This window comes from Chiloscyllium plagiosum, unplaced genomic scaffold (genome assembly GCF_037043375.1).
Source record: "Chiloscyllium plagiosum isolate Xiang-an unplaced genomic scaffold, Cpla_swu_hap1 HiC_scaffold_29, whole genome shotgun sequence".
NCBI classification, from domain to species: Eukaryota; Metazoa; Chordata; class Chondrichthyes; order Orectolobiformes; family Hemiscylliidae; genus Chiloscyllium; species Chiloscyllium plagiosum.
In genome coordinates this window covers 64277477-64298125 of record NW_028270167.1, presented here as the reverse complement: position 1 = coordinate 64298125, position 20649 = coordinate 64277477, and the positions used below count along the sequence as shown (strand labels likewise).

Genomic DNA, 20649 nt, shown 5'->3' with positions numbered 1-20649 from the left:
TATGGCCCATTCTTATTGTGTTCTTTCTTTCTCTCTTTTCAGCATTGTCTGGGAAGTGGTGGTGCACTCAGGCTCCAGTATGTTTGAACGAGCAGTTTGGAATTGCCCTGTTGTTAGTTGTGAGATTACTTTATGACTCATGCCCCCGGCCTGTCTCACATTTTGCATTCATGCTCGCTGTGTCTGAAAATGCATTTGGTTTGCCAGTTTTGTTTGTCTTCCGTGTTAAATGCTTTCTGTTTTGCGATTAGCTCAATACATTACGAATTAACAGGGTTTCTGAGGTAACTTCCAGCTGCAAAAATCCACAACTGAGAATCTGGGAAAATTTCCCGGAGTATGGTCAGTCGGAGCAAAATTAAGGAAGTCGTTCGTTTCTGCAGTGTCTTACAACGCTACCTTTCCCGTGAGCAGTCGAACAGACTAAATGATTCTGCCACAGACTGCGACGGCAAGCTCCGCTAAAAAGTAATCCTTTACAGCCGGTGTAAGCAACACAATGTTATTGGCGCACACCGCGTGGAAACAGATACTTCGGTGTATCTCGTCCATGCTCACCACATAGCCAAAATTAAAGAGGTCTCATTAAACAACGAGCGATTGGAAACATAAAGGTGAAAGGTAAAATGGCTTCAACTTTCAGTGCTGGGTGCCACTGAACCTTAGTAGTGGGGACTGCGCCTTGTTTCTGTAGTGTAGTGGTCATCACGTTCGCCTTACGCGCGAAAGGTCCCCAGTTCGAAACTGGGCAGAAACTGCTTTGTTCTTCAACTGCAGCATTTTTCATGGACAGGAGCGGAGTTTTCTTGCTTGCTTTCCCATCTGCAAACCTGCCTTCGAATTTGCTTGAACAAATCTGCTCTCGTAGTGAAATGTAATGCAACTCCATTTAATTACTGTGCAAAGCATTGTAAAGTTTTTCTCCAACCTGATTGTGATCATATGCCATTCTGTTTGAGAGTGTCGTTATCGCCTTGTGATCCTTCCACGAAAATCAGTACCGCACTTGCATTCCTTGCGCAGGCGGCCCGTTTCCAAGACAGGGAAGAAGCTGATGCGCTGGTGTCACAGCGCACCGCGGATTCCTGAACTAGTCTGTCTGTCAAATGTACCCCCAAAGTCGTCTATGAAGGACATCATTTGGAAGCGGTCTGTCGGTATTCAACGTGCGTGAGTTGTTACCAGAGGTCCTGAATCATGTTTTGGAGCAGTTCGCACGTTAGTGGCTCATTCAATTAGCAACAGCAATGAAAGAAATTACACTCTCAGAGGAACCTCTGGACCTGTGCTTTGATAGCGCCCCGAGATCTAACCACGTTGGAACTGAAACGGAGGAATCGACAGAGAGGCTACAGAATGACATCGCATCCATTTGGTTTTCTTTAAATCACTGACGAGCAGGAAAATGTAAACTGGGAGGGCGAGTGGGGAAGTGAGGCAGTTGCAGCTCTGGTGAAATTCCTTCTTTGTGATTCACTCAGCAACCAGAGACGTGTGAAGGTGACTCAGGCGTGAGAGCTCTTCACATCGAGAACAAAAAAGCACTCAAGGGCAGTTAGCACCTCTTCCGGAGTGGGGGTGGGGTGAGCTAATTACCTTTTGACTTCTGTTACTATGTTCAGAAACTGCCTTTTAGATTGATGTGAACAGAAACTGCATTTCTAATAAGCACCGTGGAGTTTAGCAAAATTTATTGAGTCGCTTCTCGTCGACTCAGTTGGTATCCATGTGGCTCATATCCAGGTGTGAACATCTCTGCAGCGAATTGCACGGGTAAGGCAAAAAGGCAAGGAAAGTGGCATCTCGAACCGGCTCCGAGGTCAGAGCATCCTCACAATGTGATCTGTCGTTCTCGGATTGTAATGCTACCTCCGGTTTTAGGGTGGAGAACATTCTTTGGGACTCTTATTCTGCAAAACAGACACAGTGACTGTAACTCTGCTGCGCGGTATGATGTGGAACACGGCCTGCTCAGCTTTGTGCATTTTCCCTGTAGTCCGGTGTGTTTCATGTTCCGTGTAAACGTGAAAGTTGTCCTGTTTCGATCAAAGGGTGAAATCATTTAGCAAAGCAAGAATCGAAATTGCAGTAATGTCAAGCAGCTCATGGTAATTTGACCAAATCATAACCGATCGCATGTTCTCACGCACTCACAGATACATTTGTAGTTGAAAAGATTCTGAGAAGATAGACTCAGCTTACCATTGATAGTTGTCTGGATTGATGGGCTATCATTATCTGCTGCGAAATTGATATTGTAGACGGGCACATCCCAGCAGTTGTGCGAGTCGGAGAGGGACCATGGAACCCTTTTCACGTGGCTTTGCATCGGTTGTTATGCAGGAGCACAATTGGAAGTGCAAGAAAATGGGGCAGCGCGGCTGGCTGGTAGTGTGGCCGAGCGGTCTAAGGCGCTGGATTAAGGCGCCAGTCTCGACCGATGCGTGGGTTCGAATCCCACCGCCGTCATTTCTGCTGATCGTTTCCAACGACGCAGCTTGTTAAAATGCTGTTTCGACTCCTGCTGCATTTCTGTTTAAAACCGAAGAAAATTGGGTTTGCTTCCCGGGCAATTAACTGTGGTGTGGCAAAGTCCCAACTTTTCCGGTGTCTGTGCTGTCATGATCGTGTTCGCCTCCTGCGTGGAAAATCGCAAACAGCTCTGCTGTCCCAGGCAAGTTGAGCGTTTACTGGAACCGAATGTCGACTGTGATTTCATTGCCGTTGTGAAACAAAGTCCTGCGGTGGCACGACTCGTCGTTATTTTGTTTTATGGCCAATGGGAAAATCGTTCCAATGAATTGCGATGTCACATGTTATTGAATTTCTCCCATTTCCTTCATTTCCGTCCTGCGGACATCGGAAGGGAAAGGTAATCTAATTCAGTCTGTGATTGGTGAAATTCACTTTTTTATGGCCCATTCTTATTGTGTTCTTTCTTTCTCTCTTTTCAGCATTGTCTGGGAAGTGGTGGTGCACTCAGGCTCCAGTATGTTTGAAAGAGCAGTTTGGAATTGCCCTGTTGTTAGTTGTGAGATTACTTTATGACTCATGCCCCCGGCCTGTCTCACATTTTGCATTCATGCTCGCTGTGTCTGAAAATGCATTTGGTTTGCCAGTTTTGTTTGTGTTCCGTGTTAAATGCTTTCTGTTTTGCGATTCGCTCAATACATTACGAATTAACAGGGTTTCTGAGGTAACTTCCAGCTGCAAAAATCCTCAACTGAGAATCTGGGAAAATTTCCCGGAGTATGGTCAGTCGGAGCAAAAGTAAGGAAGTCGTTCGTTTCTGCAGTGTCTTACAACGCTACCTTTCCCGTGAGCAGTCGAACAGACTAAATGATTGTGCCACAGACTGCGACGGCAAGCTCCGCTAAAAAGTAATCCTTTACAGCCGGTGTAAGCAACACAATGTTATTGGCGCACACCGCGTGGAAACAGATACTTCGGTGTATCTCGTCCATGCTCACCACATAGCCAAAATTAAAGAGGTCTCATGAAACAACGAGCGATTGGAAACATAAAGGTGAAAGGTAAAATGGCTTCAACTTTCAGTGCTGGGTGCCACTGAGTCTTCGCAGTGGGGACTGCGCCTTGTTTCTGTAGTGTAGTGGTCATCACGTTCGCCTTACGCGCGAAAGGTCCCCAGTTCGAAACTGGGCAGAAACTGCTTGGTTCTTCAACGGCAGCATTTTGCATGGACAGGAGCGGAGTTTTCTTGCTTGCTTTCCCATCTGCAAACCTGCCTTCGAATTTGCTTGAACAAATCTGCTCTCGTAGTGAAATGTAATGCAACTCCATTTAATTACTGTGCAAAGCATTGTAAAGTTTTTCTCCAACCTGATTGTGATCATATGCCATTCTGTTTGAGAGTGTAGTTATCGCCTTCTGATCCTTCCACGAAAATCAGTACCGCACTTGCATTCCTTGCGCAGGCGGCCCGTTTCCAAGACAGGGAAGAAGCTGATGCGCTGGTGTCACAGCGCACCGCGGATTCCTGAACTAGTCTGTCTGTCAAATGTACCCCCAAAGTCGTCTATGAAGGACATCATTTGGAAGCGGTCTGTCGGTATTCAACGTGCGTGAGTTGTTACCAGAGGTCCTGAATCATGTTTTGGAGCAGTTCGCACGTTAGTGGCTCATTCAATTAGCAACAGCAATGAAAGAAATTACACTCTCAGAGGAACCTCTGGACCTGTGCTTTGATAGCGCCCCGAGATCTAACCACGTTGGAACTGAAACGGAGGAATCGACAGAGAGGCTACAGAATGACATCGCATCCATTTGGTTTTCTTTAAATCACTGACGAGCAGGAAAATGTAAACTGGGAGGGCGAGTGGGGAAGTGAGGCAGTTGCAGCTCTGGTGAAATTCCTTCTTTGTGATTCACTCAGCAACCAGAGACGTGTGAAGGTGACTCAGGCGTGAGAGCTCTTCACATCGAGAACAAAAAAGCACTCAAGGGCAGTTAGCACCTCTTCCGGAGTGGGGGTGGGGTGAGCTAATTACCTTTTGACTTCTGTTACTATGTTCAGAAACTGCCTTTTAGATTGATGTGAACAGAAACTGCATTTCTAATAAGCACCGTGGAGTTTAGCAAAATTTATTGAGTCGCTTCTCGTCGACTCAGTTGGTATCCATGTGGCTCATATCCAGGTGTGAACATCTCTGCAGCGAATTGCACGGGTAAGGCAAAAAGGCAAGGAAAGTGGCATCTCGAACCGGCTCCGAGGTCAGAGCATCCTCACAATGTGATCTGTCGTTCTCGGATTGTAATGCTACCTCCGCTTTTAGGGTGGAGAACATTCTTTGGGACTCTTATTCTGCAAAACAGACACAGTGACTGTAAACTCTGCTGCGCGGTATGATGTGGAACACGGCCTGCTCAGCTTTGTGCATTTTCCCTGTAGTCCGGTGTGTTTCATGTTCCGTGTAAACGTGAAAGTTGTCCTGTTTCGATCAAAGGGTGAAATCATTTAGCAAAGCAAGAATCGAAATTGCAGTAATGTCAAGCAGCTCATGGTAATTTGACCAAATCATAACCGATCGCATGTTCTCACGCACTCACAGATACATTTGTAGTTGAAAAGATTCTGAGAAGATAGACTCAGTTTACCATTGATAGTTGTCTGGATTGATGGGCTATCATTATCTGCTGCGAAATTGATATTGTAGACGGGCACATCCCAGCAGTTGTGCGAGTCGGAGAGGGACCATGGAACCCTTTTCACGTGGCTTTGCATCGGTTGTTATGCAGGAGCACAATTGGAAGTGCAAGAAAATGTGGCAGCGCGGCTGGCTGGTAGTGTGGCCGAGCGGTCTAAGGCGCTGGATTAAGGCTCCAGTCTCGACAGAGGCGTGGGTTCGAATCCCACCGCCGTCATTGCTGCTGATCGTTTCCAACGACGCAGGTTGTTAAAATGCTGTTTCGACTCCTGCTGCATTTCTGTTTAAAACCGAAGAAAATTGGGTTTGCTTCCCGGGCAATTAACTGTGGTGTGGCAAAGTCCCAACTTTTCCGGTGTCTGTGCTGTCATGATCGTGTTCGCCTCCTGCGTGGAAAATCGCAAACAGCTCTGCTGTCCCAGGCAAGTTGAGCGTTTACTGGAACCGAATGTCGACTGTGATTTCATTGCCGTTGTGAAACAAAGTCCTGCGGTGGCACGACTCGTCGTTATTTTGTTTTATGGCCAATGGGAAAATCGTTCCAATGAATTGCGATGTCACATGTTATTGAATTTCTCCCATTTCCTTCATTTCCGTCCTGCGGACATCGGAAGGGAAAGGTAATCTAATCCAGTCTGTGATTGGTGAAATTCACTTTTTTATGGCCCATTCTTATTGTGTTCTTTCTTTCTCTCTTTTCAGCATTGTCTGGGAAGTGGTGGTGCACTCAGGCTCCAGTATGTTTGAAAGAGCAGTTTGGAATTGCCCTGTTGTTAGTTGTGAGATTACTTTATGACTCATGCCCCCGGCCTGTCTCACATTTTGCATTCATGCTCGCTGTGTCTGAAAATGCATTTGGTTTGCCAGTTTTGTTTGTGTTCCGTGTTAAATGCTTTCTGTTTTGCGATTCGCTCAATACATTACGAATTAACAGGGTTTCTGAGGTAACTTCCAGCTGCAAAAATCCTCAACTGAGAATCTGGGAAAATTTCCCGGAGTATGGTCAGTCGGAGCAAAAGTAAGGAAGTCGTTCGTTTCTGCAGTGTCTTACAACGCTACCTTTCCCGTGAGCAGTCGAACAGACTAAATGATTGTGCCACAGACTGCGACGGCAAGCTCCGCTAAAAAGTAATCCTTTACAGCCGGTGTAAGCAACACAATGTTATTGGCGCACACCGCGTGGAAACAGATACTTCGGTGTATCTCGTCCATGCTCACCACATAGCCAAAATTAAAGAGGTCTCATTAAACAACGAGCGATTGGAAACATAAAGGTGAAAGGTAAAATGGCTTCAACTTTCAGTGCTGGGTGCCACTGAGCTTTAGCAGTGGGGACTGCGCCTTGTTTCTGTAGTGTAGTGGTCATCACGTTCGCCTTACGCGCGAAAGGTCCCCAGTTCGAAACTGGGCAGCAACTGCTTTGTTCTTCAACTGCAGCATTTTACATGGACAGGAGCGGAGTTTTCTTGCTTGCTTTCCCATCTGCAAACCTGCCTTCGCATTTGCTTGAACAAATCTGCTCTCGTAGTGAAATGTAATGCAACTCCATTTAATTACTGTGCAAAGCATTGTAAAGTTTTTCTCCAACCTGATTGTGATCATATGCCATTCTGTTTGAGAGTGTAGTTATCGCCTTCTGATCCTTCCACGAAAATCAGTACCGCACTTGCATTCCTTGCGCAGGCGGCCCGTTTCCAAGACAGGGAAGAAGCTGATGCGCTGGTGTCACAGCGCACCGCGGATTCCTGAACTAGTCTGTCTGTCAAATGTACCCCCAAAGTCGTCTATGAAGGACATCATTTGGAAGCGGTCTGTCGGTATTCAACGTGCGTGAGTTGTTACCAGAGGTCCTGAATCATGTTTTGGAGCAGTTCGCACGTTAGTGGCTCATTCAATTAGCAACAGCAATGAAAGAAATTACACTCTCAGAGGAACCTCTGGACCTGTGCTTTGATAGCGCCCCGAGATCTAACCACGTTGGAACTGAAACGGAGGAATCGACAGAGAGGCTACAGAATGACATCGCATCCATTTGGTTTTCTTTAAATCACTGACGAGCAGGAAAATGTAAACTGGGAGGGCGAGTGGGGAAGTGAGGCAGTTGCAGCTCTGGTGAAATTCCTTCTTTGTGATTCACTCAGCAACCAGAGACGTGTGAAGGTGACTCAGGCGTGAGAGCTCTTCACATCGAGAACAAAAAAGCACTCAAGGGCAGTTAGCACCTCTTCCGGAGTGGGGGTGGGGTGAGCTAATTACCTTTTGACTTCTGTTACTATGTTCAGAAACTGCCTTTTAGATTGATGCCTTTTAGACAGAAACTGCATTTCTAATAAGCACCGTGGAGTTTAGCAAAATTTATTGAGTCGCTTCTCGTCGACTCAGTTGGTATCCATGTGGCTCATATCCAGGTGTGAACATCTCTGCAGCGAATTGCACGGGTAAGGCAAAAAGGCAAGGAAAGTGGCATCTCGAACCGGCTCCGAGGTCAGAGCATCCTCACAATGTGATCTGTCGTTCTCGGATTGTAATGCTACCTCCGCTTTTAGGGTGGAGAACATTCTTTGGGACTCTTATTCTGCAAAACAGACACAGTGACTGTAAACTCTGCTGCGCGGTATGATGTGGAACACGGCCTGCTCAGCTTTGTGCATTTTCCCTGTAGTCCGGTGTGTTTCATGTTCCGTGTAAACGTGAAAGTTGTCCTGTTTCGATCAAAGGGTGAAATCATTTAGCAAAGCAAGAATCGAAATTGCAGTAATGTCAAGCAGCTCATGGTAATTTGACCAAATCATAACCGATCGCATGTTCTCACGCACTCACAGATACATTTGTAGTTGAAAAGATTCTGAGAAGATAGACTCAGTTTACCATTGATAGTTGTCTGGATTGATGGGCTATCATTATCTGGTGCGAAATTGATATTGTAGACGGGCACATCCCAGCAGTTGTGCGAGTCGGAGAGGGACCATGGAACCCTTTTCACGTGGCTTTGCATCGGTTGTTATGCAGGAGCACAATTGGAAGTGCAAGAAAATGGGGCAGCGCGGCTGGCTGGTAGTGTGGCCGAGCGGTCTAAGGCGCTGGATTAAGGCTCCAGTCTCGACAGAGGCGTGGGTTCGAATCCCACCGCTGCCATTTCTGCTGATCGTTTCCAACGACGCAGCTTGTTAAAATGCTGTCTCGACTCCTGCTGCATTTCTGTTTAAAACCGAAGAAAATTGGGTTTGCTTCCCGGGCAATTAACTGTGGTGTGGCAAAGTCCCAACTTTTCCGGTGTCTGTGCTGTCATGATCGTGTTCGCCTCCTGCGTGGAAAATCGCAAACAGCTCTGCTGTCCCAGGCAAGTTGAGCGTTTACTGGAACCGAATGTCGACTGTGATTTCATTGCCGTTGTGAAACAAAGTCCTGCGGTGGCACGACTCGTCGTTATTTTGTTTTATGGCCAATGGGAAAATCGTTCCAATGAATTGCGATGTCACATGTTATTGAATTTCTCCCATTTCCTTCATTTCCGTCCTGCGGACATCGGAAGGGAAAGGTAATCTAATCCAGTCTGTGATTGGTGAAATTCACTTTTTTATGGCCCATTCTTATTGTGTTCTTTCTTTCTCTCTTTTTAGCATTGTCTGGGAAGTGGTGGTGCACTCAGGCTCCAGTATGTTTGAAAGAGCAGTTTGGAATTGCCCTGTTGTTAGTTGTGAGATTACTTTATGACTCATGCCCCCGGCCTGTCTCACATTTTGCATTCATGCTCGCTGTGTCTGAAAATGCATTTGGTTTGCCAGTTTTGTTTGTGTTCCGTGTTAAATGCTTTCTGTTTTGCGATTCGCTCAATACATTACGAATTAACAGGGTTTCTGAGGTAACTTCCAGCTGCAAAAATCCTCAACTGAGAATCTGGGAAAATTTCCCGGAGTATGGTCAGTCGGAGCAAAAGTAAGGAAGTCGTTCGTTTCTGCAGTGTCTTACAACGCTACCTTTCCCGTGAGCAGTCGAACAGACTAAATGATTGTGCCACAGACTGCGACGGCAAGCTCCGCTAAAAAGTAATCCTTTACAGCCGGTGTAAGCAACACAATGTTATTGGCGCACACCGCGTGGAAACAGATACTTCGGTGTATCTCGTCCATGCTCACCACATAGCCAAAATTAAAGAGGTCTCATTAAACAACGAGCGATTGGAAACATAAAGGTGAAAGGTAAAATGGCTTCAACTTTCAGTGCTGGGTGCCACTGAGCCTTAGCAGTGGGGACTGCGCCTTGTTTCTGTAGTGTAGTGGTCATCACGTTCGCCTTACGCGCGAAAGGTCCCCAGTTCGAAACTGGGCAGAAACTGCTTTGTTCTTCAACTGCAGCATTTTACATGGACAGGAGCGGAGTTTTCTTGCTTGCTTTCCCATCTGCAAACCTGCCTTCGCATTTGCTTGAACAAATCTGCTCTCGTAGTGAAATGTAATGCAACTCCATTTAATTACTGTGCAAAGCATTGTAAAGTTTTTCTCCAACCTGATTGTGATCATATGCCATTCTGTTTGAGAGTGTAGTTATCGCCTTCTGATCCTTCCACGAAAATCAGTACCGCACTTGCATTCCTTGCGCAGGCGGCCCGTTTCCAAGACAGGGAAGAAGCTGATGCGCTGGTGTCACAGCGCACCGCGGATTCCTGAACTAGTCTGTCTGTCAAATGTACCCCCAAAGTCGTCTATGAAGGACATCATTTGGAAGCGGTCTGTCGGTATTCAACGTGCGTGAGTTGTTACCAGAGGTCCTGAATCATGTTTTGGAGCAGTTCGCACGTTAGTGGCTCATTCAATTAGCAACAGCAATGAAAGAAATTACACTCTCAGAGGAACCTCTGGACCTGTGCTTTGATAGCGCCCCGAGATCTAACCACGTTGGAACTGAAACGGAGGAATCGACAGAGAGGCTACAGAATGACATCGCATCCATTTGGTTTTCTTTAAATCACTGACGAGCAGGAAAATGTAAACTGGGAGGGCGAGTGGGGAAGTGAGGCAGTTGCAGCTCTGGTGAAATTCCTTCTTTGTGATTCACTCAGCAACCAGAGACGTGTGAAGGTGACTCAGGCGTGAGAGCTCTTCACATCGAGAACAAAAAAGCACTCAAGGGCAGTTAGCACCTCTTCCGGAGTGGGGGTGGGGTGAGCTAATTACCTTTTGACTTCTGTTACTATGTTCAGAAACTGCCTTTTAGATTGATGTGAACAGAAACTGCATTTCTAATAAGCACCGTGGAGTTTAGCAAAATTTATTGAGTCGCTTCTCGTCGACTCAGTTGGTATCCATGTGGCTCATATCCAGGTGTGAACATCTCTGCAGCGAATTGCACGGGTAAGGCAAAAAGGCAAGGAAAGTGGCATCTCGAACCGGCTCCGAGGTCAGAGCATCCTCACAATGTGATCTGTCGTTCTCGGATTGTAATGCTACCTCCGGTTTTAGGGTGGAGAACATTCTTTGGGACTCTTATTCTGCAAAACAGACACAGTGACTGTAAACTCTGCTGCGCGGTATGATGTGGAACACGGCCTGCTCAGCTTTGTGCATTTTCCCTGTAGTCCGGTGTGTTTCATGTTCCGTGTAAACGTGAAAGTTGTCCTGTTTCGATCAAAGGGTGAAATCATTTAGCAAAGCAAGAATCGAAATTGCAGTAATGTCAAGCAGCTCATGGTAATTTGACCAAATCATAACTGATCGCATGTTCTCACGCACTCACAGATACATTTGTAGTTGAAAAGATTCTGAGAAGATAGACTCAGTTTACCATTGATAGTTGTCTGGATTGATGGGCTATCATTATCTGGTGCGAAATTGATATTGTAGACGGGCACATCCCAGCAGTTGTGCGAGTCGGAGAGGGACCATGGAACCCTTTTCACGTGGCTTTGCATCGGTTGTTATGCAGGAGCACAATTGGAAGTGCAAGAAAATGGGGCAGCGCGACTGGCTGGTAGTGTGGCCGAGCGGTCTAAGGCGCTGGATTAAGGCTCCAGTCTCGACAGAGGCGTGGGTTCGAATCCCACCGCTGCCATTTCTGCTGATCGTTTCCAACGACGCAGCTTGTTAAAATGCTGTCTCGACTCCTGCTGCATTTCTGTTTAAAACCGAAGAAAATTGGGTTTGCTTCCCGGGCAATTAACTGTGGTGTGGCAAAGTCCCAACTTTTCCGGTGTCTGTGCTGTCATGATCGTGTTCGCCTCCTGCGTGGAAAATCGCAAACAGCTCTGCTGTCCCAGGCAAGTTGAGCGTTTACTGGAACCGAATGTCGACTGTGATTTCATTGCCGTTGTGAAACAAAGTCCTGCGGTGGCACGACTCGTCGTTATTTTGTTTTATGGCCAATGGGAAAATCGTTCCAATGAATTGCGATGTCACATGTTATTGAATTTCTCCCATTTCCTTCATTTCCGTCCTGCGGACATCGGAAGGGAAAGGTAATCTAATCCAGTCTGTGATTGGTGAAATTCACTTTTTTATGGCCCATTCTTATTGTGTTCTTTCTTTCTCTCTTTTTAGCATTGTCTGGGAAGTGGTGGTGCACTCAGGCTCCAGTATGTTTGAAAGAGCAGTTTGGAATTGCCCTGTTGTTAGTTGTGAGATTACTTTATGACTCATGCCCCCGGCCTGTCTCACATTTTGCATTCATGCTCGCTGTGTCTGAAAATGCATTTGGTTTGCCAGTTTTGTTTGTGTTCCGTGTTAAATGCTTTCTGTTTTGCGATTCGCTCAATACATTACGAATTAACAGGGTTTCTGAGGTAACTTCCAGCTGCAAAAATCCTCAACTGAGAATCTGGGAAAATTTCCCGGAGTATGGTCAGTCGGAGCAAAAGTAAGGAAGTCGTTCGTTTCTGCAGTGTCTTACAACGCTACCTTTCCCGTGAGCAGTCGAACAGACTAAATGATTGTGCCACAGACTGCAACGGCAAGCTCCGCTAAAAAGTAATCCTTTACAGCCGGTGTAAGCAACACAATGTTATTGGCGCACACCGCGTGGAAACAGATACTTCGGTGTATCTCGTCCATGCTCACCACATAGCCAAAATTAAAGAGGTCTCATTAAACATCGAGCGATTGGAAACATAAAGGTGAAAGGTAAAGTGGCTTCAACTTTCAGTGCTGGGTGCCACTGATCCTTAGCGGTGGGGACTGCGCCTTGTTTCTGTAGTGTAGTGGTCATCACGTTCGCCTTACGTGCGAAAGGTCCCCAGTCCGAAACTGGGCAGAAACTGCTTTGTTCTTCAACTGCAGCATTTTACATGGACAGGAGCGGAGTTTTCTTGCTTGCTTTCCCATCTGCAAACCTGCCTTCGAATTTGCTTGAACAAATCTGCTCTCGTAGTGAAATGTAATGCAACTCCATTTAATTACTGTGCAAAGCATTGTAAAGTTTTTCTCCAACCTGATTGTGATCATATGCCATTCTGTTTGAGAGTGTAGTTATCGCCTTCTGATCCTTCCACGAAAATCAGTACCGCACTTGCATTCCTTGCGCAGGCGGCCCGTTTCCAAGACAGGGAAGAAGCTGATGCGCTGGTGTCACAGCGCACCGCGGATTCCTGAACTAGTCTGTCTGTCAAATGTACCCCCAAAGTCGTCTATGAAGGACATCATTTGGAAGCGGTCTGTCGGTATTCAACGTGCGTGAGTTGTTACCAGAGGTCCTGAATCATGTTTTGGAGCAGTTCGCACGTTAGTGGCTCATTCAATTAGCAACAGCAATGAAAGAAATTACACTCTCAGAGGAACCTCTGGACCTGTGCTTTGATAGCGCCCCGAGATCTAACCACGTTGGAACTGAAACGGAGGAATCGACAGAGAGGCTACAGAATGACATCGCATCCATTTGGTTTTCTTTAAATCACTGACGAGCAGGAAAATGTAAACTGGGAGGGCGAGTGGGGAAGTGAGGCAGTTGCAGCTCTGGTGAAATTCCTTCTTTGTGATTCACTCAGCAACCAGAGACGTGTGAAGGTGACTCAGGCGTGAGAGCTCTTCACATCGAGAACAAAAAAGCACTCAAGGGCAGTTAGCACCTCTTCCGGAGTGGGGGTGGGGTGAGCTAATTACCTTTTGACTTCTGTTACTATGTTCAGAAACTGCCTTTTAGATTGATGTGAACAGAAACTGCATTTCTAATAAGCACCGTGGAGTTTAGCAAAATTTATTGAGTCGCTTCTCGTCGACTCAGTTGGTATCCATGTGGCTCATATCCAGGTGTGAACATCTCTGCAGCGAATTGCACGGGTAAGGCAAAAAGGCAAGGAAAGTGGCATCTCGAACCGGCTCCGAGGTCAGAGCATCCTCACAATGTGATCTGTCGTTCTCGGATTGTAATGCTACCTCCGGTTTTAGGGTGGAGAACATTCTTTGGGACTCTTATTCTGCAAAACAGACACAGTGACTGTAAACTCTGCTGCGCGGTATGATGTGGAACACGGCCTGCTCAGCTGTGTGCATTTTCCCTGTAGTCCGGTGTGTTTCATGTTCCGTGTAAACGTGAAAGTTGTCCTGTTTCGATCAAAGGGTGAAATCATTTAGCAAAGCAAGAATCGAAATTGCAGTAATGTCAAGCAGCTCATGGTAATTTGACCAAATCATAACCGATCGCATGTTCTCACGCACTCACAGATACATTTGTAGTTGAAAAGATTCTGAGAAGATAGACTCAGCTTACCATTGATAGGTGTCTGGATTGATGGGCTATCATTATCTGCTGCGAAATTGATATTGTAGACGGGCACATCCCATCAGTTGTGCGAGTCGGAGAGGGACCATGGAACCCTTTTCACGTGGCTTTGCATCGGTTGTTATGCAGGAGCACAATTGGAAGTGCAAGAAAATGGGGCAGCGCGGCTGGCTGGTAGTGTGGCCGAGCGGTCTAAGGCGCTGGATTAAGTCTCCAGTCTCGACAGAGGCGTGGGTTCGAATCCCACCGCCGTCATTTCTGCTGAACGTTTCCAACGACGCAGCTTGTTAAAATGCTGTTTTGACTCCTGCTGCATTTCTGTTTAAAACCGAAGAAAATTGGGTTTGCTTCCCGGGCAATTAACTGTGGTGTGGCAAAGTCCCAACTTTTCCGGTGTCTGTGCTGTCATGATCGTGTTCGCCTCCTGCGTGGAAAATCGCAAACAGCTCTGCTGTCCCAGGCAAGTTGAGCGTTTACTGGAACCGAATGTCGACTGTGATTTCATTGCCGTTGTGAAACAAAGTCCTGCGGTGGCACGACTCGTCGTTATTTTGTTTTATGGCCAATGGGAAAATCGTTCCAATGAATTGCGATGTCACATGTTATTGAATTTCTCCCATTTCCTTCATTTCCGTCCTGCGGACATCGGAAGGGAAAGGTAATCTAATCCAGTCTGTGATTGGTGAAATTCACTTTTTTATGGCCCATTCTTATTGTGTTCTTTCTTTCTCTCTTTTTAGCATTGTCTGGGAAGTGGTGGTGCACTCAGGCTCCAGTATGTTTGAAAGAGCAGTTTGGAATTGCCCTGTTGTTAGTTGTGAGATTACTTTATGACTCATGCCCCCGGCCTGTCTCACATTTTGCATTCATGCTCGCTGTGTCTGAAAATGCATTTGGTTTGCCAGTTTTGTTTGTGTTCCGTGTTAAATGCTTTCTGTTTTGCGATTCGCTCAATACATTACGAATTAACAGGGTTTCTGAGGTAACTTCCAGCTGCAAAAATCCTCAACTGAGAATCTGGGAAAATTTCCCGGAGTATGGTCAGTCGGAGCAAAAGTAAGGAAGTCGTTCGTTTCTGCAGTGTCTTACAACGCTACCTTTCCCGTGAGCAGTCGAACAGACTAAATGATTGTGCCACAGACTGCGACGGCAAGCTCCGCTAAAAAGTAATCCTTTACAGCCGGTGTAAGCAACACAATGTTATTGGCGCACACCGCGTGGAAACAGATACTTCGGTGTATCTCGTCCATGCTCACCACATAGCCAAAATTAAAGAGGTCTCATTAAACATCGAGCGATTGGAAACATAAAGGTGAAAGGTAAAGTGGCTTCAACTTTCAGTGCTGGGTGCCACTGATCCTTAGCGGTGGGGACTGCGCCTTGTTTCTGTAGTGTAGTGGTCATCACGTTCGCCTTACGTGCGAAAGGTCCCCAGTTCGAAACTGGGCAGAAACTGCTTTGTTCTTCAACTGCAGCATTTTACATGGACAGGAGCGGAGTTTTCTTGCTTGCTTTCCCATCTGCAAACCTGCCTTCGAATTTGCTTGAACAAATCTGCTCTCGTAGTGAAATGTAATGCAACTCCATTTAATTACTGTGCAAAGCATTGTAAAGTTTTTCTCCAACCTGATTGTGATCATATGCCATTCTGTTTGAGAGTGTAGTTATCGCCTTCTGATCCTTCCACGAAAATCAGTACCGCACTTGCATTCCTTGCGCAGGCGGCCCGTTTCCAAGACAGGGAAGAAGCTGATGCGCTGGTGTCACAGCGCACCGCGGATTCCTGAACTAGTCTGTCTGTCAAATGTACCCCCAAAGTCGTCTATGAAGGACATCATTTGGAAGCGGTCTGTCGGTATTCAACGTGCGTGAGTTGTTACCAGAGGTCCTGAATCATGTTTTGGAGCAGTTCGCACGTTAGTGGCTCATTCAATTAGCAACAGCAATGAAAGAAATTACACTCTCAGAGGAACCTCTGGACCTGTGCTTTGATAGCGCCCCGAGATCTAACCACGTTGGAACTGAAACGGAGGAATCGACAGAGAGGCTACAGAATGACATCGCATCCATTTGGTTTTCTTTAAATCACTGACGAGCAGGAAAATGTAAACTGGGAGGGCGAGTGGGGAAGTGAGGCAGTTGCAGCTCTGGTGAAATTCCTTCTTTGTGATTCACTCAGCAACCAGAGACGTGTGAAGGTGACTCAGGCGTGAGAGCTCTTCACATCGAGAACAAAAAAGCACTCAAGGGCAGTTAGCACCTCTTCCGGAGTGGGGGTGGGGTGAGCTAATTACCTTTTGACTTCTGTTACTATGTTCAGAAACTGCCTTTTAGATTGATGTGAACAGAAACTGCATTTCTAATAAGCACCGTGGAGTTTAGCAAAATTTATTGAGTCGCTTCTCGTCGACTCAGTTGGTATCCATGTGGCTCATATCCAGGTGTGAACATCTCTGCAGCGAATTGCACGGGTAAGGCAAAAAGGCAAGGAAAGTGGCATCTCGAACCGGCTCCGAGGTCAGAGCATCCTCACAATGTGATCTGTCGTTCTCGGATTGTAATGCTACCTCCGGTTTTAGGGTGGAGAACATTCTTTGGGACTCTTATTCTGCAAAACAGACACAGTGACTGTAAACTCTGCTGCGCGGTATGATGTGGAACACGGCCTGCTCAGCTGTGTGCATTTTCCCTGTAGTCCGGTGTGTTTCATGTTCCGTGTAAACGTGAAAGTTGTCCTGTTTCGATCAAAGGGTGAAATCATTTAGCAAAGCAAGAATCGAAATTGCAGTAATGTCAAGCAGCTCATGGTAATTTGACCAAATCATAACCGATCGCATGTTCTCACGCACTCACAGATACATTTGTAGTTGAAAAGATTCTGAGAAGATAGACTCAGCTTACCATTGATAGGTGTCTGGATTGATGGGCTATCATTATCTGCTGCGAAATTGATATTGTAGACGGGCACATCCCATCAGTTGTGCGAGTCGGAGAGGGACCATGGAACCCTTTTCACGTGGCTTTGCATCGGTTGTTATGCAGGAGCACAATTGGAAGTGCAAGAAAATGGGGCAGCGCGGCTGGCTGGTAGTGTGGCCGAGCGGTCTAAGGCGCTGGATTAAGTCTCCAGTCTCGACAGAGGCGTGGGTTCGAATCCCACCGCCGTCATTTCTGCTGATCGTTTCCAACGACGCAGCTTGTTAAAATGCTGTTTTGACTCCTGCTGCATTTCTGTTTAAAACCGAAGAAAATTGGGTTTGCTTCCCGGGCAATTAACTGTGGTGTGGCAAAGTCCCAACTTTTCCGGTGTCTGTGCTGTCATGATCGTGTTCGCCTCCTGCGTGGAAAATCTCAAACAGCTCTGCTGTCCCAGGCAAGTTGAGCGTTTACTGGAACCGAATGTCGACTGTGATTTCATTGCCGTTGTGAAACAAAGTCCTGCGGTGGCACGACTCGTCGTTATTTTGTTTTATGGCCAATGGGAAAATCGTTCCAATGAATTGCGATGTCACATGTTATTGAATTTCTCCCATTTCCTTCATTTCCGTCCTGCGGACATCGGAAGGGAAAGGTAATCTAATCCAGTCTGTGATTGGTGAAATTCACTTTTTTATGGCCCATTCTTATTGTGTTCTTTCTTTCTCTCTTTTTAGCATTGTCTGGGAAGTGGTGGTGCACTCAGGCTCCAGTATGTTTGAAAGAGCAGTTTGGAATTGCCCTGTTGTTAGTTGTGAGATTACTTTATGACTCATGCCCCCGGCCTGTCTCACATTTTGCATTCATGCTCGCTGTGTCTGAAAATGCATTTGGTTTGCCAGTTTTGTTTGTGTTCCGTGTTAAATGCTTTCTGTTTTGCGATTCGCTCAATACATTACGAATTAACAGGGTTTCTGAGGTAACTTCCAGCTGCAAAAATCCTCAACTGAGAATCTGGGAAAATTTCCCGGAGTATGGTCAGTCGGAGCAAAAGTAAGGAAGTCGTTCGTTTCTGCAGTGTCTTACAACGCTACCTTTCCCGTGAGCAGTCGAACAGACTAAATGATTGTGCCACAGACTGCGACGGCAAGCTCCGCTAAAAAGTAATCCTTTACAGCCGGTGTAAGCAACACAATGTTATTGGCGCACACCGCGTGGAAACAGATACTTCGGTGTATCTCGTCCATGCTCACCACATAGCCAAAATTAAAGAGGTCTCATTAAACATCGAGCGATTGGAAACATAAAGGTGAAAGGTAAAGTGGCTTCAACTTTCAGTGCTGGGTGCCACTGATCCTTAGCGGTGGGGACTGCGCCTTGTTTCTGTAGTGTAGTGGTCATCACGTTCGCCTTACGTGCGAAAGGTCCCCAGTTCGAAACTGGGCAGAAACTGCTTTGTTCTTCAACTGCAGCATTTTACATGGACAGGAGCGGAGTTTTCTTGCTTGCTTTCCCATCTGCAAACCTGCCTTCGAATTTGCTTGAACAAATCTGCTCTCGTAGTGAAATGTAATGCAACTCCATTTAATTACTGTGCAAAGCATTGTAAAGTTTTTCTCCAACCTGATTGTGATCATATGCCATTCTGTTTGAGAGTGTAGTTATCGCCTTCTGATCCTTCCACGAAAATCAGTACCGCACTTGCATTCCTTGCGCAGGCGGCCCGTTTCCAAGACAGGGAAGAAGCTGATGCGCTGGTGTCACAGCGCACCGCGGATTCCTGAACTAGTCTGTCTGTCAAATGTACCCCCAAAGTCGTCTATGAAGGACATCATTTGGAAGCGGTCTGTCGGTATTCAACGTGCGTGAGTTGTTACCAGAGGTCCTGAATCATGTTTTGGAGCAGTTCGCACGTTAGTGGCTCATTCAATTAGCAACAGCAATGAAAGAAATTACACTCTCAGAGGAACCTCTGGACCTGTGCTTTGATAGCGCCCCGAGATCTAACCACGTTGGAACTGAAACGGAGGAATCGACAGAGAGGCTACAGAATGACATCGCATCCATTTGGTTTTCTTTAAATCACTGACGAGCAGGAAAATGCAAACTGGGAGGGCGAGTGGGGAAGTGAGGCAGTTGCAGCTCTGGTGAAATTCCTTCTTTGTGATTCACTCAGCAACCAGAGACGTGTGAAGGTGACTCAGGCGTGAGAGCTCTTCACATCGAGAACAAAAAAGCACTCAAGGGCAGTTAGCACCTCTTCCGGAGTGGGGGTGGGGTGAGCTAATTACCTTTTGACTTCTGTTACTATGTTCAGAAACTGCCTTTTAGATTGATGTGAACAGAAACTGCATTTCTAATAAGCACCGTGGAGTTTAGCAAAATTTATTGAGTCGCTTCTCGTCGACTCAGTTGGTATCCATGTGGCTCATATCCAGGTGTGAACATCTCTGCAGCGAATTGCACGGGTAAGGCAAAAAGGCAAGGAAAGTGGCATCTCGAACCGGCTCCGAGGTCAGAGCATCCTCACAATGTGATCTGTCGTTCTCGGATTGTAATGCTACCTCCGGTTTTAGGGTGGAGAACATTCTTTGGGACTCTTATTCTGCAAAACAGACACAGTGACTGTAAACTCTGCTGCGCGGTATGATGTGGAACACGGCCTGCTCAGCTGTGTGCATTTTCCCTGTAGTCCGGTGTGTTTCATGTTCCGTGTAAACGTGAAAGTTGTCCTGTTTCGATCAAAGGGTGAAATCATTTAGCAAAGCAAGAATCGAAATTGCAGTAATGTCAAGCAGCTCATGGTAATTTGACCAAATCATAACCGATCGCATGTTCTCACGCACTCACAGATACATTTGTAGTTGAAAAGATTCTGAGAAGATAGACTCAGCTTACCATTGATAGGTGTCTGGATTGATGGGCTATCATTATCTGCTGCGAAATTGATATTGTAGACGGGCACATCCCATCAGTTGTGCGAGTCGGAGAGGGACCATGGAACCCTTTTCACGTGGCTTTGCATCGGTTGTTATGCAGGAGCACAATTGGAAGTGCAAGAAAATGGGGCAGCGCGGCTGGCTGGTAGTGTGGCCGAGCGGTCTAAGGCGCTGGATTAAGTCTCCAGTCTCGACAGAGGCGTGGGTTCGAATCCCACCGCCGTCATTTCTGCTGATCGTTTCCAACGACGCAGCTTGTTAAAATGCTGTTTTGACTCCTGCTGCATTTCTGTTTAAAACCGAAGAAAATTGGGTTTGCTTCCCGGGCAATTAACTGTGGTGTGGCAAAGTCCCAACTTTTCCGGTGTCTGTGCTGTCATGATCGTGTTCGCCTCCTGCGTGGAAAATCGCAAACAGCTCTGCTGTCCCAGGCAAGTTGAGCGTTTACTGGAACCGAATGTCGACTGTGATTTCATTGCCGTTGTGAAACAAAGTCCTGCGGTGGCACGACTCGTCGTTATTTTGTTTTATGGCCAATGGGAAAATCGTTCCAATGAATTGCGATGTCACATGTTATTGAATTTCTCCCATTTCCTTCATTTCCGTCCTGCGGACATCGGAAGGGAAAGGTAATCTAATCCAGTCTGTGATTGGTGAAATTCACTTTTTTATGGCCCATTCTTATTGTGTTCTTTCTTTCTCTCTTTTTAGCATTGTCTGGGAAGTGGTGGTGCACTCAGGCTCCAGTATGTTTGAAAGAGCAGTTTGGAATTGCCCTGTTGTTAGTTGTGAGATTACTTTATGACTCATGCCCCCGGCCTGTCTCACATTTTGCATTCATGCTCGCTGTGTCTGAAAATGCATTTGGTTTGCCAGTTTTGTTTGTGTTCCGTGTTAAATGCTTTCTGTTTTGCGATTCGCTC

General features: G+C 46.4%; 5 non-coding genes across 5 annotated transcripts; all 5 read left to right on the top strand.

Annotated features, from left to right (window-relative positions):
• The first annotated feature begins 684 nt into the window (after positions 1–684).
• On the top strand, positions 685–757 carry trnav-uac (transfer RNA valine (anticodon UAC)). The gene has a single exon. It is a non-coding gene; the product is annotated as a tRNA-Val (tRNA).
• A 2839-nt stretch (positions 758–3596) lies between these two features.
• trnav-uac (transfer RNA valine (anticodon UAC)) lies at positions 3597–3669 on the top strand. The gene has a single exon. It is a non-coding gene; the product is annotated as a tRNA-Val (tRNA).
• Positions 3670–8218: 4549 nt separating this feature from the next.
• trnal-aag (transfer RNA leucine (anticodon AAG)) lies at positions 8219–8300 on the top strand. The gene has a single exon. It is a non-coding gene; the product is annotated as a tRNA-Leu (tRNA).
• Positions 8301–9427: 1127 nt separating this feature from the next.
• Positions 9428–9500, top strand: trnav-uac (transfer RNA valine (anticodon UAC)). Its single transcript has one exon. It is a non-coding gene; the product is annotated as a tRNA-Val (tRNA).
• Positions 9501–11131: 1631 nt separating this feature from the next.
• Positions 11132–11213, top strand: trnal-aag (transfer RNA leucine (anticodon AAG)). The gene has a single exon. It is a non-coding gene; the product is annotated as a tRNA-Leu (tRNA).
• Positions 11214–20649: the final 9436 nt, after the last annotated feature.